Below are 23,299 nucleotides of genomic sequence, written 5' to 3'. Positions count from 1 at the left end.
TGTATAGCACAGGGAACTCTACTCAGTACTCTGTAATGACCTATCTGGGAAAATAATCTTAAAAAAAAGAGTAGCTATATGTATTTGTATAACTGATTCACTTTGCTATACAGCAGAAACTAACAACATTTTAAATCAACTACACTCCAATAAAAATGTTTTAATAAAATAAGATAGTAAATAAAAAAAAGAAAACTTAAAAGAAAAAAAGGTTATGGGTCTAGAGATGGGAGGTGATCCTAGATTATGACCCTAGCGGGCCCGGTGTGATCACAAGGGTTCCTGCAGTGCGGGAAGCAGCCGGGTCAGGAGTCACAAAAGGAGACGTAAAGGCAGAGGTCAGAGTCAGAGGGAGATTTAAGACATGACAAGGCGGGCTTTGAAACAGGGGGAAGGGGCGATGAGCCAGGACATGCAGGTGGCCTCTAGAAGCTGAGGCATGCAAGAATACTGCTTCTCTCCTGTCACCTCCAGAAGGAATGCAGCCCTGCTAACCTCTTTTGGATTTTTGATCCAGAACTGGGAGAGAATACATTTCTGATATTTTAAGCTGCTAAGTTTGAGGTGACTTGTTAGAGCAGGAAAAGGAGCTCATACAGACTGCGATACAGGGACGTCAGAGGCACAGTGTGCAGGCTTCTGTTCCTGCATTAGCTCTCGCTGTTCAGTTGCCAAGTCGTGTCCGACTCCTTGCGACCCCATGGACTGCACCATGCCAGGCTTCTCTGTCTTCACCATCTCCTGGAATTTGTTCAAACTCATGTCCTCTGAGTCAGTGATGCTATTTAACCATCTCATCCTCTGCCACCCTCTTCTCCTTTGGCCTTCAGTCTTTCCCAGCATCAGGGTCTTCATCACAGAACTCTTCTTCCAAGTGGAATGAAGCCGTGGATTCTTCACTACCCAGCCCTCCAGGTAGTCAATACCTATTGATCCAGATTGGAATGCAAGAGTGGGTCAGATTCTTGGTTATAAGTAACAAAACCCACTCTGGCTAATTTAAACAGAAGAGAAATTTACTAAATGATATTGGGTGGCTCACAACCTCTCTGGGGAGGTCAGAACGTTGAGCTTAGAGGCCATACAACAGGAATGATGCCTGAGTTATGCTTCTGGGCAACCCCCTATGTGACTGACACTGGTCACATACTGAGTCCAGCAACTGGGGCATCCTATCCACTGGGCCTTTGAGAATGGGGTGCTCCTTTTCCACATCAACAGAGTGAACTCCACACATGGCTGGCTCTCCTAGCACAGCTTCTCCATCTATGTCTGCAAATGACTAGATCACTTTCCTCCCTACTCAGAGTACAGTCCGTGGGCCAGCAGCATCAGCATTGCCTGGGTGATTCAGATGCACAGCAAAGGTTGAGAAGCTCTAGCCTGAGATCATCTGTCCTGGTGTGAGACAACTCAGTGGCATAGTCGCCAGCCCTGTAATGTCATCAGAGTAATGTCCCTCCTCACCAAGAAACACAACACTCAGAACATAGGCTGCTGCTGCGTCGCTTCAGTCATGTCCGACTCTGTGCGACCCCATAGATGGCAGCCCACCAGGCTCCCCCATCCCTGGGATTCTCCAGGCAAGAACACTGGAGCGGGTTGCCATTTCCTTCTCCAATGCATGAAAGTGAAAAGTGAAAGTCAAGTTACTCAGTCATGTCCGACTCTTCGCGACCCCATGGACTGCAGTCTACCAGGTTCCTCCGTCCATGGGATTTTCCAGGCAAGAATACTGGAGTGGGGTGCCATTGCCTTCTCCGCAGAACATAGGACTTAGGTGCTAAACAGGCAAAGGTAACAAGAGGAGGTGAGGAAAGTTAAGGGCACTTAATTCTATGATTGAAGAAAATAGTATAACTACAAAGTGCTAAGACTGATTTTTTTTCAACCAAAAATACAGAGAGATTTTGTCTGTATACCATGCTGCTTGCTGCTAAGTCACTGTATACCCTGGAGGGCTTTAATTCCTCATATCTGGTCCTTTAACCAGAAGAACTGGGAACAACATGGATCTTTTGTTTTTCTACCCTCAGAAAACTGCTTTTTATGCTTAATTTGACTCAGTTGCTACAATTGTCAACTAACCATAGGAAAATGGACTTGGAGAAGCAAAATGTTACCCTAAGTTTCCAAAAGAGGTTTCAGCAGAGAGCAAAGAATGTTCTTTTTAAAAAAGTGAGTGAAAGTGAAGTCACCCAGTCGTGTCCGACTCTTCGCAACCCCATCGGCTGTAGCCTACCAGGCTTCTCGGTCCATGGGGTTTTCAAGACAAGAGTACCGGAGTGGGTTGCCATTTCCTTCTCCAAGGTCTTTTTAAAAACCAGGCACAAAAACAGTATCTTGATCTGTTCCTTGCACTGAAGTGTTCAGAAAACAAAATAACTCATTCTCTATTCATAAGATCTTGAAATTCAAGAGAGTAAGAGGAAGAGATCTGTGTTTTGTTGTTTTGATTGTTCTTACTTTACCACTTTTATACTGAATTTTAATACAGAAGAATTTATAGTTGTTGGGTTTTTGTTGTTGCTTTTTGTTTGTTTTTTGAAGTATAGTTGGTTTGTAATATTGTATTAGTTCCAGGTGTACAGCAAAGTGATTCAATTATGTATTTTTTCAGATTATTTTCTAGTATAGGTTATTATAAGATATTGAAGATTGTTCCATATGCTACATAGTAAATCCTTGTAGCTTATCCATTTTAGGTATAATAGTATCTGTTAATCTGTATCTGTATCTGTATACAGTATCTGTATCTATATACAATATCAGTAGCTGTATACAGTATCTGTATCTATTAATCTCATACTCCTAATTTATCCCTCCCTGCTCCCTTTATGCTTTGGTAACCATAAGTTTATTTTTTATATTTGTGAGTCTGTTTCTGTTTTGTAGAATCATTTGTATTATTTTTTAGGTTCCACATTTACAGAATATCTTATCATATTCGTCTCTCTCTTACTGACTGACTTCACTTAGCAGTATGATCTCTAGGTCTAGTCACATTCTGCAAATGATAATACTTTGTTCCTTTTGATGGCTGAGTGATATTCCATTGTATATAAACATCTTCTTAAGCCAGTCATCTGTTGTTGGGCCCTTGGATTGTTTCCATGTTTTTACTATTGTAAATAGTGTTGCTATGAACACTAGAGTGAGCGTATATTTTCAAATCAGAATTTTCATCTTTTCCAGATATATGCCCAGGCAGGAGTGAGATTGCTGGATCATACAGTAACTCTATTTTTAGTTTTTTAAGGATCCTCTGCTTTGTTTTCCATAGAGTTGGCTGGTTCAGTTTACATTTTCACCTACAGCTATTGGTATTGTTCGTTTGTTTTTGAATTTGAAAAATGAGAAAGTCAGGAAATGGAGGGTTTTGTGATCCAAAAGTTAAACACAGCCTCGATGAGCATATTTTTTACTGTCACATAGAGATAGAAAATAGATTAGCAGTTGTTAGAGACTGAGGGAAGCAGCAAATGAGGAGTGACTGCTCATGGAGATGAAGTGATGAAACTGTCCTGGAATTAGATAGCGGTGTTGGCTGGGCAACTTCTCGAAGATGCTAAAAAAACAAACAAAAACCCACTGAATTGTATATTTCAAAATCATGAATTTTCTGGTACCTATAGCTCAATTTTAAAAAGGTAAAGCAAAATTTACAGGCATAAAAATATTAGGAACCTTGAGTATAAGTAAAAAGAAATTTTAGGGAATTCCCTGTCATTCCAATGGTTGAGATACTGCACTTCCACTTCAGGGGCTGTGGGTTCAATCCCTGATGCGGGAACTAAGGTCCCATATACTGCGTGGTATGGACAAAAACAAAATAAATATAAAATAAATAAGTAAATCTTAAAAGCAGTTGTGTAATAAAAGTTTCTTTGAGTCATGGAGTTCAAATATCTGGATAAATATATGATATTGCTTATATATGGAATCTAAAAAAATGAGTGCAAATGAACTTATTTACAAAACAGAAGTAGAGTCACAGAAGTAGAAAACAAACTACAGTTTCAGTTTAAAAGTAGCTGTGTCTGTGCTACTCCCCCAGGAAAGCGGAGAGTAGAGCTTAGAGGAGACCAACTCAACATTCTTTAGGCATGAGGGTGCTGGGTCCCTCCTGCTCACTCTCAACAATGCTCATAAACAGAGAACAGAAGCAGAGAAAGATGGTCGGTGCTCAGCCCAGGCCAAACACAGAGCAGGGCAAAAACCTAGTAGTCTGATCTTTACAGGTAAGGGGCCCCGAAACCACAGACAGGACAGTATAAATATACCTCTGGATGTGACCCAGAGAAACCTCCACAAGGATTAGGACTGTGTTTTCTGCAACCTGGGACATGGGAGGTTTAGCATCAGAAATGAAGTCACTTTGCTGAAAATCAGTAGAAGTATTTCTCATGCCCCTCAGTTCACAGACTGAGACCCACACTCAGGTGCGTTTCTTTTGATTTTAGTAGACACTGAAAATGATGAGACTATCCACAAACCCTGGAAATGCATGAGGGTGTTCTCCCAACACTCTCTGCTGAATTTGATATCCTTTTCACCCTTGTCCATCTGAAGTTTGATTTGCATTTCTTGGATTCCCCAGAAGACTGAATATCTTTTCATAAGTTTATTAGCCACTTGCATTTCCTCTTCAGTGAATTCCTATCCCTGTTTTGTTGCCCGGTGTTCTAAGAGGTAAATCATCTCTTTCTTATTAATGTGAGAGTATTCTTTGTATTGAAGAGACAGTAATCTTTGCCTATGGAAAGTCTTTTCTTCCGGTTTGTCTTCTGACTTTGGTGATATTTTCACACTTAATTTCTGGTTGCCTTTTTTTTTCTTTGAGGAAACCCCACTTTTTATTTTGTGTTCAGATATAGCTGATTAACAATGTTGGGATATTTTCAGGTGGACAGCAAAGGGACGCAGTCATCTATGTATATGTAGCCATTCTCCTCCAAGCTCCTCTCCCATCCAGTTTGCCACATGTGACTGAGTAGAGTTCCTTGTGCTTTATAGTAGGTCCTTGTTGGTTACCCATTTAAAATATAGCAGTGGGTACCTGTCCATCCCAAATTCCCTAACTATCCCTTCTCCCATCTGGTTGCCTATCTTTTTAAGACCTCGCCACCCCCACAGTTTCATAAGTATTCTAAGTTATCTTCTATTTCATATGCACATTTCTTCTATCTAATACACACACAGTAACACTCACATACATGGTTAGCTGATAGTTGGATAATCAGAACATCAGTCTACCTGTAATTGATACCCAGGTACTGGGCGAGGAGGGCTGGGGAAGCAGACTCTTTGTGTCCAGAGTTTACATCATTTTACTGTCCAGCATCACATCTGACATGAACTAAGTATCAAAGTCAGCTGCTAAATCCTGCCTTCTATTGGGCTGGCTGAAAAGTTCATTCGGGTTTTTCCATTAGATAGTACAGAAAACCCGAACGAACTTTTTGGCCAACCAATACATTTTCCATCTCTGTTCTTCCTGTTACTTAAGAAGGAAGCAGAGGTGTTCCCTGCGCTGTCCTAATCATCACACTCACATCTCCAGAACCCACCACCCCAAGCATCTCTGTCCACTCTTTCCATGGCCCCGTGGCCACCTCCTTGCTTCAGGCCACCATCATCTCACTGTGAATCTCTGCAGCCCTGGCCCCCCAGGCTCCTGACTCATCCTCTCCTGAGGCAGTCTCCACCAGGCAATGAGGAATCCTTCTAAATTGCAAACCCCACCTCCTCTCTTCCACAGCCCCCTGTTGGCTTCTGGATACAGTCGAAAACTCCCACACTCGGCTGAGACTGCCCTTCAGGATCCTGGCCTTTCTCCACTTAGGAAAAGAAAAAATCTGCAGGCTCACTTCTCAAATTATGTCTCCTGGCTCCACACTCCGGCCAGAGAAAACGAAAGTCCTTCAGAAGCACCAAGCTTTCTTTTCCATAGCTCTCAACCTTGGCTATGTCCTCCCTCACCCGTTAAAAAGTGAAAACACACCTACCCACCTCCCGTCCCTGGGTGATTCTGATTCAGGAGGTCAGATGCGATCCCCGTGACCACATCCTACAGATGACTCCTATGTCCAGGGCGCAGAAACACTGCTTTTAGCCTGTAGGCTGTAAGCATGCTATTCGCTCTGCCAGGAATCCACTGCTACCTCCTTCAACCCCAGCGCCTGCCTCACCACTGGGCATCCCCTCTGTTCTTTGAAGTCATAGCTGAGAGGCTTCTTCCTCCAGGAACGTCCCTTGACCTCTCAGGTGAGGGGGTCCCCTCTGAACTCCCCCAGCCCCTGGCATTCCCTGATTCAAGTATGTATCCCCCTATAATAAAAACGCTGGATTTCTCGTCTTCCACCCCAGACTCTGAGTTTGGAGGAAACAAGGATGTTCCTTCACGGGGCAGAAACTTGACACATGGTAGGCATTTAGTAAATGTTTGCTATCAAAAAAAAAAAAAAAAAAAAAAGAATGAGCAAATAAATGGATGAAAGGATGGCTGTGGCCGTTTTCCAGACAGAAACTGCTCAGCCCAATCAATGGAGAGATGAGCAGTCTGGCCTGTAGAGGGCACCAGGCTGCGTTTGAATCTCCAAGTCCAAGCCCTGGGAGTTGGCACTGTCAGTCAGAGAGGCGCCCAATGCTCACTGGTCATTTTGCTGCACTGAAGATTAAGAAGGAGGTGTTTGCCTCCAGCCAATGTATATAAACTGAGTGTCCACCTCTCACTCCTAACAACAGGTACCACGTCCCGTGACTTACCATGAAAACTGCCGTAACTGTACCAGCCATTGGCTGAGTTTCTGTTCCCAGATGGGGATGTGAGAGGGGAAAAGAGGGAGAGATGGAAGGAAGGTAAGAAGGGATAGAGAGAGAGAGAGAGAGAGAGAGAGAGAGAGAGAGAGAAGAGTTTCTATTAAAACTGCTCATCCTGGAGAAGCAGAGGAAAGTACTCTGTACGTCTCCAAGCTGACTTTTTCCTCCCTCTCCCTATTGTTCTGTTTCTCTCTCTCCCTGTCTCCATCCTTTTATTCTGGGGAAGAACAAAATCTAAGAGTGCATGGAAAAGCATCTAAAAGAAGGATACGGAAGGAATTTTTTTCTTTCCTAGAATCAGCAGCAACTGCAGCCTTGGGACCCTGCTGGAGCCCCTCCTCTGATCAGCCAGCTGACTGTGAGCAATGAATGCTTCATGCTATCTGCACTTTGCTCAACCATCGCTGCCTACCAGCTCAGAGCATCTTGCAGCCCCTAACTTCAGCAATCAGAGCAGCAGCAGCTTCTGCGAGCAGGTCTTCATCAAGCCTGAGGTCTTCCTGGCCCTGGGCATCATCAGCCTTCTGGAAAACATCCTGGTCATCCTGGCAACCTGCACTCCCTCATGTACATCTTCCTCTGCAGCCTGGCCATGCCTGACATGCTGGTGAGCGTGTCCAATGCCTTGGAGACTCTCATGATCCCCGTGGTCAACAGCGACTACCGGCCCTTCAAGGACCAGCTCATCCAGCACATGGACAATGTCTTTGACCCCATGATCTGCCTCTCCCTGGTGGCCCCATCTGCAACCTCCTGGCCATTGCGGTCGACAGGTACACCACCATCTTCTACACACTTGCTACCACAGCATCATGACCGTGTGGAAGGTGCTGGCCCTGATTGCGGCCATCTGGCTGGGCTGCAGGGTCTGCAGTGTGGAGCTCATTGTCTACTCCGAGAGCAAGACGGTCATCGTGTGCCTGATCAGCATGTTCCTTGCCATGCTGCTGCTCATGGGCACCCTCTATGTGCACCTGCTCCTCTTCACCCTGCTTCACATTGAGCACATCGCTGCACAGCTGCCCGCCGAGGGGATGGCCCATTGACCGGCAGCACTCGTGTATGAAGGGGGCAGTCACCATCACAAGCCTGCCGGGGGTCCCCATCTTCTGCTGGGCCCCCTTCTTCCTCCACCTCGTCCTCATCGTAACCTGCCCCACCAACCCCACTGCGTCTGCTACACTGCCCACTCCAACACCCACCTGGTCCTCATCATGTGTGCCGCCATCATCAACCTGCTGATATGTGCTTTCCTGGAGCCTGGAGCTGTGCAGCACCTTCAAGGAGATCCTCTGGAGCTGCAACAGCATGAATGTGGGATAAGACGTGGGGCCATGGGAAGGGTACTCAGTCTGGTCACCTTTGACCCTCTAGCCAGCCCAAGTGTTTAGCAGGAAGGGAGAAAACTACTTAAAAGACATAAAAAATGTGTTATTAGCCATGATCCTATGTGTCTTTTGTTTTTAAGCTTGCAGAGGGCATTTTAAAAGGGCAAAATGGATATAACAGGCTCTCTGAAAGGATGCCCACCTGCTGTGCAATAGTGTTAAGTCGCTTCAGTCATGTCCGACTCTTGTGACCCTGTGGACTATAGCCCACCTGGCTTTGCTGTCCATGGGATTTTCCAGGCAAGAATACAGGAATGGGTTGCCATTTCCTCCTCCAGGGGATCTTCCTGATCCAGGGATCAAACCCGTGTCTAATGTGTCTCCTGCATTGCAGGTGAGTTCTTTACCAGCTTACCCATGGGTAAGTCGCAAACTGATTTCTTGAACAGTCACTGGTTGGTGGGGGGAGGACCTGTGGGGGCCGCTCTGGTGCTGTCTGCATTCATTTTCACGCACCCAGGGTCTGTGATGCTTCCCACTCACTCCCTCATGTTTCAGGTCAGACAGACCGAAGGATCTGCAGTAACAGTAAGGGCGGCTGGAATCTCCTTCAAGCAAACCTGTTACAGCTGCCAACACCTGGCTGCCGCTGCGCAAATGGCTTTGCCTTCATCTCGTAAGAGACTGAGTTTCTCATCTATTTCTCTACTTCAGTTCAGTCAGTTTAGTTCAGTTGCTCAGTCGTGTCTGACTCTTTGCAACCTCATGAATTGCAGCATGCCAGGCCTCCCTGTCCATCACCAACTCCCGGAGTTCACTCAGACTCACGTCCATCGAGTCGGTGATGCCATCCAGCCATCTCATCCTCTGTCGTTCCCTTCTCCTCCTGCCCGCAATCCCTCCCAGCATCACAGTCTTTTCCAATGAGTCAACTCTTCGCATGAGGTGGCCAAAGTACTGGAGCTTCAGCTTTAGCATCATTCCTTCCAAAGTAATCCCAGGGCTGATCTCCTTCAGAATGGACTGGTTGGATCTCCTTGCAGTCCAAGGGACTCTCAAGAGTCTTCTCCAACACCACAGTTCAAAAGCATCCATTCTTTGGTGCTCAGCCTTCTTCATAGTCCAACTCTCACATCCATACATGACCACAGGAAAAACCACAGCCTTGACTAAACAGACCTTTGTTGGCAAAATAATGTCTCTGCTTTTGAAGATGCTATGTAGGTTGGTCATAACTTTTCTTCCAAGGAGTAAGCGTCTTTCAATTTCATGGCTGCAGTCACCATCTGCAGTGATTTTGGAGCCCCCCAAAATAAAGTCTGATACTGTTTCCACTGTTTTCCCATCTATTTCCCATGAAGTGATGGGACCGGATGTCATGATCTTCGTTTTCTGAATGTTGAGCTTTAGGCCAGTTTTTTCACTCTCCTCTTTCACTTTCATCAAGAGGCTTTTTAGTTCCTCTTCACTTTCTGCCATAAGGGTGGTGTCATCTGCATATCTGAGGTTATTGATATTTCTCCCAGCAATCTTGATTCCAGCTTGTGCTTCTTCCAGCCCGGCGTTTCTCATGATGTACTCTGCATAGAAGTTAAATAAGCAGGGTGACAATATGCAGCCTTGACATACTCCTTTCCCTATTTGGAACCAGTCTGTTGTTCCATGTCCAGTTCTAACTGTTGCTTCCTGACCTGCATACAGATTTCTCAAGAGGCAGGTCAGGTGGTCTGTATTCCCATCTCTTTCAGAATTTTCCACAGTTTATTGTGATCCACACAGTCAAAGGCTTTGGCATAGTCAATAAAGCAGAGATAGATGTTTTTCTGGAACTCTCTTGCTTTTTCCATGATCCAGTGGATGTTGGCAATTTGATCTCTGGCTCCTCTGCTTTTTCTAAAACCAGCTTGAACATCTGGAAGTTCATGGTTCAAATATTGCTGAAGCCTGGCTTGGAGGATTTTGAGCATCACTTTACTAGCATGTGAGATGAGTGTAATTGTGCGGTAGTTTGAGCATTCTTTGGCATTGCCTTTCTTTGGGATTGGAATGAAAACTGACCTTTTCCAGTCCTGTGGCCACTGCTGAGTTTTCCAAATTTGCTGGCATATTGAGTGCAGCACTTTCACAGCGTCATCTTTCAGGATTTGAAATAGCTCAACTGGAATTCCATCACCTCCACTAGCTTTGTTCATAGTGATGCTTCCTAAGGCCCACTTGACTTCACATTCCAGGATGTCTGGCTCTAGGTGAGTGATTACACCATTGTGATTACTCTATTTACAGTAAAACAACTTCCTAAAAACAGCAACCTCTTTGTGGGAGAAGTAATACTATGCTGTTTGCCACTTTTCTTGACTCCATCCCCCCCATCACCAAACTAGCATGGGAATGGAACCCACTTCTATTTTTGTGTTATTGATATTGTTTTTGTTTTTTGTTGGGTTTGTAAGCATCCAACACAGGGCAGCTTGCAAGACTAATGAAAGAGAAGTAAAGTGCTTTGGAGAATCAGAACATACCCGTGTACAAAGTATTTTGATATCTTGCTATTTTAAGGCATACAGTTCCTTATTTCAAAAAGGTGATTTTTCCTATGATTCCTTTTCTGTCTTTAAACAAGAGACAGAATTGTGGGTGGGAGGACATGTGTTTCAAGAAACTTCTGGACTGTAGTTTCAGGGAGTTAGACTCTGAGCTGCCTGTGGTTTTCTTGGAAGCTCTTTTGTTCATAAGAACTGAGTCTCTAGCACAGGTTTTCTATTTGCTGTGATCTATGAAGGAGAAGGCAATGGCAACCCACTGGAAAATCCCATGGATGGAGGAGCCTTGTAGGCTGCAGTCCATGGGGTCGCTAAGAGTCGGGCACGACTGAGCGACTTCTTTTTCACTTTTCACTTTCATACATTGGAGAAGACAATGGCAACCCACTCCAGTGTTCTTGCCTGGAGAATCCCAGGGACAGAGGAGCTTGGTGGGCTGCCGTCTATGGGGTCGCACAGAGTCAGACACGACTGAAGTGACTTAGCAGCAGCAACAGCAGCAGCATGAAGGAGGATGGTTTCTATTCACAGTTCCTTTTGTTTGACATGGTGTTGAAGTTGGGTGACCCTGTTATCAAAGTCTATACTGTATCAAGTAAAGTGACTCACTCCTGTGAACTCAGGACAAGCTTTGCTGATGAACGCTGTCCAAAGCTGTGTGCTACATACATCCATCAGACCCCCTTCCACCCCAGGGGACTTTGGACTGTACTTTCTGGATGTCCCCACTTTCCCTCTCCCATGAATTCTTACATTATGCTGTGTCTTTGGTATACAACTGTGTATTTTTCTTGTGCTGTAATGTTTTGGGGTTTTTGTATTTTATCTGTGCTAATGTGAACAATATGATTTGTTTCTCACTTTGGTTGTGATGTTTGGAAATAATTAAAGGCTTTCGTAGCTGATAAACGTGTGTCACATTGAACCATACCACCTGGAAGCATCTTACTGGCTTCTGTTTGTGGCCATCATTCGTGACATTGCAATTCCATGACTATTCTGTCAATGGTGTAAACATCCCCATTGACCACACTGCTGGTCTTTTCTAGGGTAATGCTTTTTAGCCAAACTACAAAACTCTCCCATTTAGTTTCCAAACATACCAGGCTGAAATTCCTGGGCCAATGTCACTCTGCATTATTGTAATTGAGGCACCAAATAACAGGTCTTTGCTACTCGGCAAATTAACATGGAAAATGAGGAATTGAATTCTTTGAAAAATGGTATTGATGGCCATAGGGATTATGATGCCTTTTTCCTATGTAAACAAGATAAAATAGCATACTTTGCACTCTTTTATATTAGTTTTCACATTCAAGTCTCCAAATAGGTGAGTCATCCCACAGATGAAGAAACTTCATTCCAGAGGGGTTATATGACTGCCCCAAAATGGCCAGCTAAGTCAGGGTCACTGTATATTTTGTGCCCTGGTGCTGCTGTCTTTTTGCACCAACATGATGCTGCCAACAGGTTTCCATATCAAAACGGACCCAGCTGCCCTTTCTATGTACATTTTAGCTGAGAGCAGTGCTTCTGAACAGAAATGCCTGCTGGAATCACTCTGGATCTTGTTCAAGTGCTAAAGCTAATTCAATGGGTTGGGAGTGGAGTCTAAGATTCTGAATTTCTTTTTTTATCCTTTATTTTTAATTGGAGTATAACTGCTATACAATGTTGTGTTAGTTTCTGCTGTACAACAACGTGAATCTGCTGTAAGTATATTTATATCCTCCCTCTTGAGCCTCCCTCCCATCCCCTCCCATCCCACCCCTCCAGGTCATCATAGGGCACCAAACTGAGTTCCTTGTGCTATGCAGCAGCTTCCCACAAGGTACTGTACATATGGTAGTGTATATATGTCAATGTTATTCTCTCAGATTCTGAATTTCTGACTCTGACAAGCTCCCATAGGATACGGCTACTGGTCTGGGGACCTCCTTTTAAATAGCAGAGACACAGAGCACTTATACATGAGCACAGTGCATAGTCAAAAATACACATCTGCATGGAGCTGACCCCATGCCGGGAACTGGGCTAAGTTCCTTGCAGGCACTCACTTCTTTGATCTCTGCATAACCTCTTGAGGCAAACACTAGGCTCATCCTTATTTTGCAGAGAAGGCATCTGAAACTCAGGAGTCTACAGAAACTCAGCTACAAGTGGAGAAGTGGAGATTTAAACTTGAGGTGCCTACCCACATCCCCAAGTCCAACCTGGACACCCTAGCACTTCTCCTGAAAATAGCATCATTGAACTGTGGCCCAGTGGCCCCAGAGGGTCATTGCTGCTGTGGAGGGAGGCTTTAAGGACTATTCCTACAACTAGGAGTCCATATGTTCATGACAGAGCTTCCATCAAGCTGTCATAAAAACCAAGAAAACAAGTCATCACTTTACTTGCTCTGCTCTCCCAAAGTCTGTGGGTAGCCCTGCGAGTGCAACCTTTCCTGGAGTGAATGACCCTGGACATCATGCTGCCACTGTCTCCTCCATGACCACTTTCCCAGACCTTCATGCGGAAACCCACTGTGCATTTTAAGCAGGGGGACAGTCAGGTTCAAAAAATGCTTAATTTTTGGAAATAAAATACATTGTGATTTTCGTTCATTTGTTGGGCTCATTTTCACCCTCTTTCGCCAAGGCAGAATCACAGCAGGTGTTGACTTATGGCACCCCTAGAAATCATCACCCGTGGTCCCTATTTAAGTTGAACTTTTGAGCTTAATTGTGATGACTTTCTATAGGGCTTGGGGTCGCAAAGATTCAGACATGACTTAATGACTAAACAACAGCAACAACATCCCAGAACCAATATAAATCCAGGAACTGGAAAAAACAGTTGACAAAACGCAGAAAACAAGCAAACTCTTCAAATGAGGAACTCAACCTTTCTCACATAAGAACACTTAAGTGAGAATCAAATAAGTAAGTGACAATAATAATAAAATGCATTACCTGACATTATTATGTGCCAGACATTGGACTAAGCCCTTAGGTATATTAACTCATTGAATTCTCATGAAAACCCTATGAGGTAATAAGCACCATTAAAATCTTGTCCTGTAGAAAAAGAAACTTATAAATAGGATCGTGGAGTAGGTTAATTATCCAGACTCAAGCTACTCAGAATTCGAGGAGCAGAGCTGGGACTCAGCCCACAGTCAGGCTCCTCGGTCCATGGCTTGCCCAGGTACCCATTGTGTGATGAAGCAGGTGGCCTGTGGTGATGCTCTTCAGGTCTGAAGGGACTCCAGCAACTCTCAGACCCAATAGAGAACTTGGTGTACTTTCCAGTGGAAGTATTAATAATGAATATACAGAAAAATCCCTACAAATTCTTTTTGCCATCTTTTCATCAGGTGACACAGAAAGCCTCTTTACCCCCAGAGCCAGCAGTTGAGTGGAAGTGGGAAGCAGCTAATGATGTGAGTTGCTCAAGCCAAAGAAATGCATTTCCTGTGAAACACCTGGATAATTGGCTCATTTCCCTGAAGGTATATATATAGAGCACAGGTCTGACCTGAAAAATAGATACTGAGAAACAAAGAAGAAAGGAAGATTCTTTCTTGGTTTCTAATTGCAGAAGGGAAAGAATCCTTCCCTGTGTGTATTCCGTTCATGTGACATGCGCGGGGTTTTAAAAGGTTGGCACTTTCATGCATCCTCAGAGGGAACAGAAGAGCAATGTCACTGATGGACCCTTAGGATGGATGCCACAAGAGGTGCTTTGAAGAACTCTGTTTATCAGGAAGTAAAATGGCTTGCCCATCTCTGAAAACACTGGGGGTGTCAGCAGAGGAAACGAAGCTGGAATTCAGTGCCTGGGACCCGGTGTGTCTCTAGTCTGGTGTGGCTGTGAGCAAGTCTGTCACCGTCTCTGGGCTTCAGTCATGTATCCCTGCAGCTAGCAGAACTGGACACCGTGGGAGGTTTTCAGCTTTGCCCCTGTCCATCGAGGTCCCAGGTGACTGCTGCCTCAGGACTGCGAATCAGGTGACTCAGACCCCACTCAACATCAGCCACAGGGAGGTGCCTGGTCCATGAGTCCTCCACGTCTGGGGAACAGCAGCCACATGCGACCCAAAGCAGCCCAGGGAGATTCTCAGAACTTGAACTACTGAGAAAGAGCTGTCCCCTTTCCCACGAACCACTGGGTACCAAGTTGCGCGGGGGCTGCAGGAGTGGTATTCGAGGATGAAGCCACCATCAAAGAAAGCAGAAGGCAGATGAAAGAGACAGGATGCCAGCTGTTCTCATTTGCGCACCTGCCTCCAGCTATGCCTGAAGCTAGTCCTATGCTTGGACCTTCTGTTAGGAGCTACTGCCATTTGTAAACAATATCATCGTGATAAATACAGAGGCCCATGGGGGTGGGGTGGAACATGAGGGGGAGGCAGGTAAGGGAAGGGGAGAAAAGAGGGGCAGAGACTGAGAAGAGAGAAGGGCTCCAAGCTTAGGGAGACAGATTCTCCTGTGATCTGACTTACATATTGGGTTTACATATAAGATGCGACGTTAACATCAAAAAGAATTAGCTAGAAGTGAAAACAAAAACCACTAGAGCAGATAATTCAAGGGAACTTGAGATTTGCCTTCCTGTTCTACTAAGGATAAGGCAAGCAGAGCTCCCTGGAAATGTTCCTAATTAGGGTATGAAAAGAAGCAGAAATCTAGACAGTGAAATCAGCATTTCCAGTGCTGTGTGTCGCTCACCCACTCCTTGACCCCTTGATGTTTAGATGAATCCAGATTGAGCAGTTCTGGTCTGACTCCATAACTAGAGAATGCAAGGATGCTAACACAGCCTGGGCTTTCTGGGCAGCCTCATCTGGAGGGAAAGGTGTGCCTTTGCCAGCAGATGATGGGCAGCTAGATGCAGGCCATGCAGCACGACCCACAATAAATAAATAGAATTAATTAAAAAAAGATGTTAGGCGTCAAATATCCCACTCAGCACATAAAATATGCACTCGCTTCAATGTCTACCTTTTCTTCCTCACATCTCACTTCCTCAGTCTTCTGTCATCACAAGTATCTGTCCAGTGTTTAATGCAGACCAGGTACTGTATGCCAGGGGCAGGGGAGGCCACATCCTCAGGAAGCCTAGGGGGCAGGTGAAGAGACTGCCCTGGACAAGCAAGGTCTGGATCGCCTTTCAGTGAGAGACTGCAGGGAAAGAAACAGACTGCAGGGAAAGAAACAGATAGCCCTGGGCAGGTGGATCTTTTCAGCGTGTCTTCTTGACCTAATCATCTAGCCATCCTGAGCCTCGGTTTTCTCATCTGTGTCACAGGAGTGGGTCTTGTTCTTATCAGCTTCCCTGAGTGGGTAAGGAATTCTTCACCAAGTAGATTTTAAATTGCTCAGACTTCCACCCCAACCTCAGGACCCCAGCAGAGGAAGAGAGAAGGAAGCAAAGATCCAGGGAAAAGACAAACAAACCTCTCCCTGCATTCAAAGACTCAGCCAGAAACACTTGAACAGCTAAGAATCTGCTTCCCCTCTCTTAGGAACAAGAGACAGCTTGTTACTCTCGTGATTTTAAATCTAATTCTGATGACCTCAATGTATTCCAAGCAAGAGGAGAGTCAAGACTGTTTGAATTGCTGACAACAAAAATCCATCTCTAACTGGCTTATTTTAAAAAAGAAGGAAGAATTTATTAATATTTGGGCCCTCCTACATTTGGGGACTGAAGAGGTGCCATCAGAAATCTCTGTCTCATGAGTCTAATTTCCTCACCTTTGGCTTCTTTCTTGGGCAGTTTTTTTTTTTTTTTCCTTCCACAGTGTGGTACAATAGTACCAGACTTCTATCAGATCACTGACTCCAGTAGAAAACCAGCTTCTCTGTCCCAATCCTCTCCCTATCCATGTGCCATCACCCAAAAAAGAAAAACTTCAGACCAGCTAAATTAAATCATAGGCCCACCCCATCTCTAAGCCAATCACTGTGGCAAGTGCATGTGCTCAGGCTTGGATGAAACTCCCACCTGGGAGCTGGGGCAGGGCCATCAGCTGTGTAGGGGGTGAGGAGTGTAGGGGGAGACACCAGACACCTGAGTGCTATTTCCAAAATTAGGCACTGTCCACTCCCCACTCACCCTCCAGCCCTGTCCCCAGTACTTTTGTAGGCTTGATTTGCAGAATACACTCATTCTTGCCAGTTTCCTGGATTCTTGTCCTTTCCTTAAGACACACTTGATAGGGATTTCTCTGGTGGTCCGGTGGCTGGGGCTCCACACTCCCATTGTAGGAATCTTGGGTTCAAACCCTGGTCAAGGAACTGGATCCCACATGCTGCAGCCCCCATGCTGCAAATAAAGATCCTGTTTGCCACAGCTAAGACCTAGCACAGCCAAATAAATACATATTTTAAATATATATATACTTGATAATTTCTAGGTAACTCAATACATTTCTGGGCTTCCCAGGTGCCTATATGTCTGCCTGGTTAGTCACTCCATCATGTACAACTCTTTGAGACCCCATTGACTGTAGCCCACTAGACTCCTCTGTCTATGGTATTCTCCAGGCAAGAATACTGGATTCGATTGCCATTCCCAGGTGGCTCAGTGGTAAAGAATCCACTTGCAATGTAGGAGACGCAGGTTCAACCCCTGGGTCAGGAAGTTCCCTTGGAGAAGGAAATGGCTCTTCTCCAGTATTCTTGCCTGGGAAATCCCATGGGCAGAGGAGCCTGGTGGGCTACAGTCCATGGGGTCACAAAAAGTCTGACATGACTTAGTGACTAAGCAACAACACATTTTCAAGTGACTCTTTGCACATTCATTCTAAACTTCTGAAATATCCTTAAAAGACCTTATGCAAAAACACAAATATACATGCCAGAAAAGAGACTTCATTTTGTATCGGGCCAACCCACAGTTTGCTTTTTCTAGTCCTTTGCTTCTAACATTCAGGGCTTGCATAAGCTAGTTTGCTGAATTGCTTGTCTCTTATCCCTAGTCTTGTCTTTGGTTTCACAGTACCAAGAGGGGGCAACTTTGAATTTTCTGGGCCATGGTCCTTCTAAGAACTAACCAAGTGGATGAGTGTTATGAATCAGACAGAAATATATGTAAACGGCATCTTAACACTTAAAACAGTAGTATGAACTGATGCCTGAAGCAGAGTACCCAGTTGGTGCTTGGGTCAACCCAGAGGGATAGGGTAGGGAGGGAGGTGAGAGGGGCGCTCAGGATTGGGGGGACACATATATACCTGTGGCTGATTCATGCTGATATATTGCAAAAACTGTCACAATATTGTAAAGTAATTATTCTCTAATGAAAATAATTAAAATATCAAAGAATCATTACCTAAATATCACTTTCATTTTGAAACTTTTCTCCTCTGTACATTTTATTATTATTAAAAATAAAGGTTATTCATACAAATATTCTAGCAGCATTGTTTGGTGTAGCCCAAAAGTGGAAAAGAGACAATTAGAACCCTGTATGGAACAACTGATTGCTTCAAGATTGAGAAAGGAGTATAACAGGGCTGTCTGTTGTCACCCTGTTTGTTTAATCAATATGCTGAGTACATCATGAGAAATGCTGGGCTGAATGAGTTATAAGCTGGACTCAAGATAGGCAGGCGAAACATCAATAACCTCAGATGTGTGTATGATATCACTCTAATGGCAGAAAGCGAAGAGGAACTAAAGAGCCTCTTGATGAGGGTGAAGGAGGAGAGTGAAAGAGCTGGCTTAAAACTAAATATTAAAAAAAAAGCTAATATAATGTCATCTAGTTCCGTTACTTCATGGCAAATAGAGGGGGTAAGTAGAAGTAGTGACAGATTTCCTTCTTCTTGACAGTGGGCTCTAAAATCACTGCAGATGGTGACTGTAGTAATGAAATCAGAAGACATTTGCCTCTTGGCAGGAAAGTGATAACAAACCTAGAAAGTGTGTTGAAAAGCAGTGACATTACTCTGCCGACAAAGGCCCATATAGTCAAGGCTATGGTCTTCCCAGTGGTCATGTATGGTTGTGAAAGCTGGACCATAAGGAAGGCAGAGTGCCAAAGAATTGATGCCTTCAAACTGGTGCTGGAGAGTCCCTTGGAGAGCAAGGAGAGATCAAACCAGTCAGTCTCTGGATTCAGTTGACCATGAATACTCTCTGGAAGGACTGATGCTGAACCTGAAACTCCAGTATTTTGATCATATGATTTGAACAGCTGATTCATTGGATAAGTCCCTGGTGCTGGGAAAGATCAAGGGCAGGAGAAGAGGGCGTCAGAGGAAGAGGTGGCTGAATGGCATCACTGATGCAAGGACATGAACTTGGGCAAACTCTGGGAGATGGTGAGGGACAGAGAGGCCTGGCTTGCTGCAGTCCATATGGTCACAAAGAGTTGGACATTGACTGGGTGACTGAACAACAACAAAAAGTGGAAAAACCCAAATGTCCATCAACTGATAGAGGGATAAACAAAAAATGTGGCACATTCATACAATGAAATATTAGCCATAAAAAGGGATGAACTACATTTACAATGTGGACGACCTCAAAAATAGTACACCAAGTGAAAGAAGCCAGACACAAAAGATGAGACTTTGTATTACTCCATTAATACAAAAATGTCTAGAAGTGGCAAATTCGTAGAGATGGAAAGTCGATCCATGGTTACCTGGAGCTGGAGCTAGGGATGAGGATTAACTGTAAAAGACACAAGAGATCTCACTGGGGTGACAGCAATACCCTAACACTGGATTGTGGTGTTATTGGATATGATACAAGAAATCACTATTTGGTCATTGTCCCTGGTTCCTGGGACATGATTCCTAAAATCCTTGGAGTCTCTGGGGTGATGAGTGGTCTAGATGGCTTCAGGAAGGAGGCTAGTAGCCAAATGATTCATGTTGGGGGCCCCCAGATGGCTTTAGGGAGGAGGCTAGTAAGCACGACTAGAGGGCTGTGCTGACCTCCAGAGAGGACAGAGGAGCTAACAGTGAGTTAATTAGTACTGGCTATCGATTCACTCAATCAGAACTAGGTAATGGATGCTCCATAAAACCCCAAACGTCAAGGCTCAGGGAGCTTCCAGACTGGTGAAAACACCAAGGTGTTGAGAGAGTGACATGCCTAGAGAGAGGTTGGGAACTCAGCACCCCTCCTGCATACCTTGCCCCTATGCCCACGTGATTGCTCCTGAGTTGCACCCTTTACCATAAACCAGTCATAGTAAGTATTTTCCTGTGTTCTCTGAATCCTTCTGTGAGTTATCACACCTGAGGAGGGGGATGTTGCAGGAAGTGCCAAAGTATAGCTTGTCAGTGAGAAGTACAGGTGACAACTTGCTGGGGTCCAGCCCCGGTGGATCCAGGGAATTCAAAGGGTGGATGGAGTAGGCGAGGAAAAACTTACTTATTTAGAAATATAAAGAGAGATTAGGAAAGAATAGTGTAGTAGGAAAATTTAGTGGAGAAAAGAGACTGAATAACTTGGTTTATGCAGAGAGCTAATAAAACCTCGAGACAAGAGGTTTGCACCATCTGCATTAGGCCACCTGCGCCTGCTTGAATAGCAGAGGGTGTCCCACCTTGGGCTCCCTCTCGCGTGGGTCTTAGAAGCCAGGGCAAGTAAGTAGACATGGTGAGCCTCCACGCCCCAGATGGGAATCCAGCCAGAAGAGAAGAAAAGACCACACGTGGGAAACCAGTCTTTCCAGTGACTGGCTCCTCCTTTATCGTCTGGAAAAGCTTTTTATACTTTTGGTTGTACATAGAGATCAATGGATAATTGGGGGGCTGTCCCAACGCTCTGGCCATACAAGATGATGTTCTCTGGACTTAGGCCGTTTGTGGCAATCCATGCTCCAATGATGGTACGATACCAGAGCACACCAGGAAAAGCTAGTGTCTGCAGCTAGCTCATCACAGGCTGATACAGACAGCAAGAAGATGTTGCTGGGAGGCAGACAGCTAAGTTTTGTGCATTTCAATGATGCAGATCTTTCCAGGTGCGCAGCACCTGCCACGCGGCGTCGATGTCGGCATAGACCTTGGGAGGGCTTGACGGAGCTCTCTCCGTAGCTGGAGTAGATCGTAGGAGATGTTGTAGCTGATGCACGAGCCCAGACCGATGTCAAAGTTGCACATCTGGCCCAGGTCCACCGTGTTGCCGTGCGAGAAGAGCAGCGTGTAGCTGCTGGAGGGCGCGCAGCGCACGAACATGCAGTTTAGCCGGTTGTTCCCGGCGGTGCATGAGAAGAACTCGACCGCTTCCAGCTAGCGCTGCGAGCAGTCGGAGCGCTTGCTCAGGTGCAGGCTGCATGCGCCGGGCCCCGCTCCCCTCTTCCCGGGCTGCGGCCACGGCGGAGGTGGAGGAGTGGAAGCAGCCGAGTCCGGAGCGGGCGCGCCGGGGCCGCGCTGCTCCGGCACCAGCACAGTGTAGGTGGGCTCGGGCGGCAGGCAGGCCAGCTTGGTGGCGATGGGGCTCGGGCAGGGCTGGCAGCAGAAGAGCCAGCACAGCTAGCCCAGCGAGAAGCCGTTCAGTCTGGGGCCTGGCTCCGGCATCCGGGCGGCTGCAGCGCGCCGCCTGCACAGGAGGCAGGCAGGCAGGCCCCGCTGGGGCTCAAGGGCAGGCTGGAGGAGGCGGGGGGAGGCCCCGGGGCGGGCGGGAGGGTGCGAGGGGGCGGGGCAGACCAGGCTGGCGCGGCGCTGGGAGCAGGGGTAGGTCTGCGGCGGCCCAGCGGGTGGCGCCAGGCGCCAAACTACAAATTGAATTGATTTGCAGGACATCCTATTGGATGAGAGCGGAAGGATTGATGCTTTTGAACTGTGGTGCTGGAGAAGACTCTTGAGTGTCCCTTGGACTGCAAGGACATCTAACCAGTCCATCCTAAAGGAAATCAGTCCTGAATATTCATTGGAAGGACTGATGCTGAAGCTGAAACTCCAATACTTTGGCCAGCTGATGTGAAGAACTGACTCATTTGAAAAGACCCTGATGCTGGGAAAGACTGAAGGCAGAAAGGGAAGGGGACGACAGAGGATGAAATGGTTGGATGGCATCACCGACTCAATGGACGTGACTTTGAGTAAGCTCCGGGAGTTGGTGATGGACAGGGAGGCCTGGGGTGCTGCAGTCCATGGAGTCGCAAAGAGTCGGACCCGACTAAGCGACTGAACTGATTGGTTTCTAGTAAGTGGGAGAACTGATTGGTGTGGGGAAAAAACCCACGTATCTGTTAGAAGTAAAAACAGCTCATTGCACAGCTCAGGAAAATGACTGAAACTCAGTGACCCACTTAGAATGGGTGAGTTTTATGGTATGTAAATTTTATCTAGATAAAATTGTTAAAACTGGTTTCCCTGGTGGCTCAGCAGTAAAGAATCTGCCTGCCAATGCAAGAGATGTGGGTTCAGTCCCTGGGTGGGGAAGATCCCCTGGAGAAGGAAATGGCAATCCACTCCAGTATTCTTGCCTGGGAAATTCCATGGACAGAGAAGCCTGGTGAGCTACAGGCAGTGGGGTTGCAGAGAGTCAGATACGACTTAGTGACTAAACAACAACAAAGTTGTTGAAAAAGGGAAACCCTCAAAAAGAACAGATGTGTAAATGAGATGTGATGCACACTGTCCCAGGTGCACTGCTCAACGACCCAGCTACCTGGATGAGCAAGAGTCTAAACCACCCCTAGAAGACATTGGAGCACCTACACTTTTACTGGTGTCAGGGACGGAGGACCAGTTTCACTTAAACCCATCTCTAAGAACGCTTTCAGTTGGGAAGTTTTGCTTCTGGCAGCTTTTCGGGCACCTGACAAGAGGCATAAGCTGCAGATTCCAAGTGATAAAAGGACCATGTGTTTCAGATTTAGCATCTTTAGTCATAAAGGGCTCACTTGCTCCATTGGTTTGTATGCTCCTGGGGTCCATTCCCTGCATAGTGTGTACAGGATGTGGCAGAAGAAGGTGCCAGGAGCTCAGAGTAGCTTTTGAAATGGATCAAAACACTGAAGGCAGGACTTCTCTGGCTTAATGTTAAGCTAATGGCCCATGTGATGGCTTCACAGTGTAGGACAGCCTGACCTTTTGTTTGGGTGGAGAATGTATAATTACCTGAATTTTTTTCCCCCAGACATCAACAATCATGTCTTGTCCCATTTAATTTCATTAGTTAAGTTTATAATAATTAGTTAATTATTATCCAGTAGAAATGTACACTCAGACAGACTTTGGTCTTTTTCTTTTCAGAAAAAGAAGTTTGGATTTTTTTCATTTAAGAGGTATGCCCATCTTATCAAAATCTACTCTTAAACGTTTTAGACTTTGAGGATTGGTAATTTTCTTTTTTTAAACAAATTCTAGCTTTTCCTTTTGAAATGGCTTAAACTTTTAAATCCTTAACAGCTTATTTTTATTATAAAATGATTGTTTTTTAATTATGAAGTGATTGAGATGCCACAAGCAAGTGCTTGAATAAATAATGACATATCAATGCTATGAAATGCCCATAGCCATTAATAAGAAATGTGAACTAACACACAAAGAACTAGAAGATAAGCAAAAATAAATAAATTGCAAAATAATCCACCTTCTCTGATTTTTCCCAAGAAGACTTTGCAAGGACCAAATAGAAGGCATTGGCAACA

At 45.3% G+C, this 23,299-nt stretch overlaps 2 pseudogenes; one reads left to right on the top strand and one right to left on the bottom strand.

The window, feature by feature from the left end:
• Positions 1-7,148: 7,148 nt before the first annotated feature.
• LOC101115300 (melanocortin receptor 3-like) lies at positions 7,149-9,319 on the top strand (annotated as a pseudogene).
• Positions 9,320-20,404: 11,085 nt separating this feature from the next.
• Positions 20,405-21,302, bottom strand: LOC105606236 (alpha/beta hydrolase domain-containing protein 17C-like; annotated as a pseudogene).
• Between the last annotated feature and the right edge of the window lie 1,997 nt (positions 21,303-23,299).

Source organism: Ovis aries, chromosome 13 (genome assembly GCF_016772045.2).
Source record: "Ovis aries strain OAR_USU_Benz2616 breed Rambouillet chromosome 13, ARS-UI_Ramb_v3.0, whole genome shotgun sequence".
NCBI lineage: Eukaryota > Metazoa > Chordata > Mammalia > Artiodactyla > Bovidae > Ovis > Ovis aries.
Note: the sequence above shows the minus strand (reverse complement) of the source record. Positions and strands in the feature narration are given on the sequence as shown.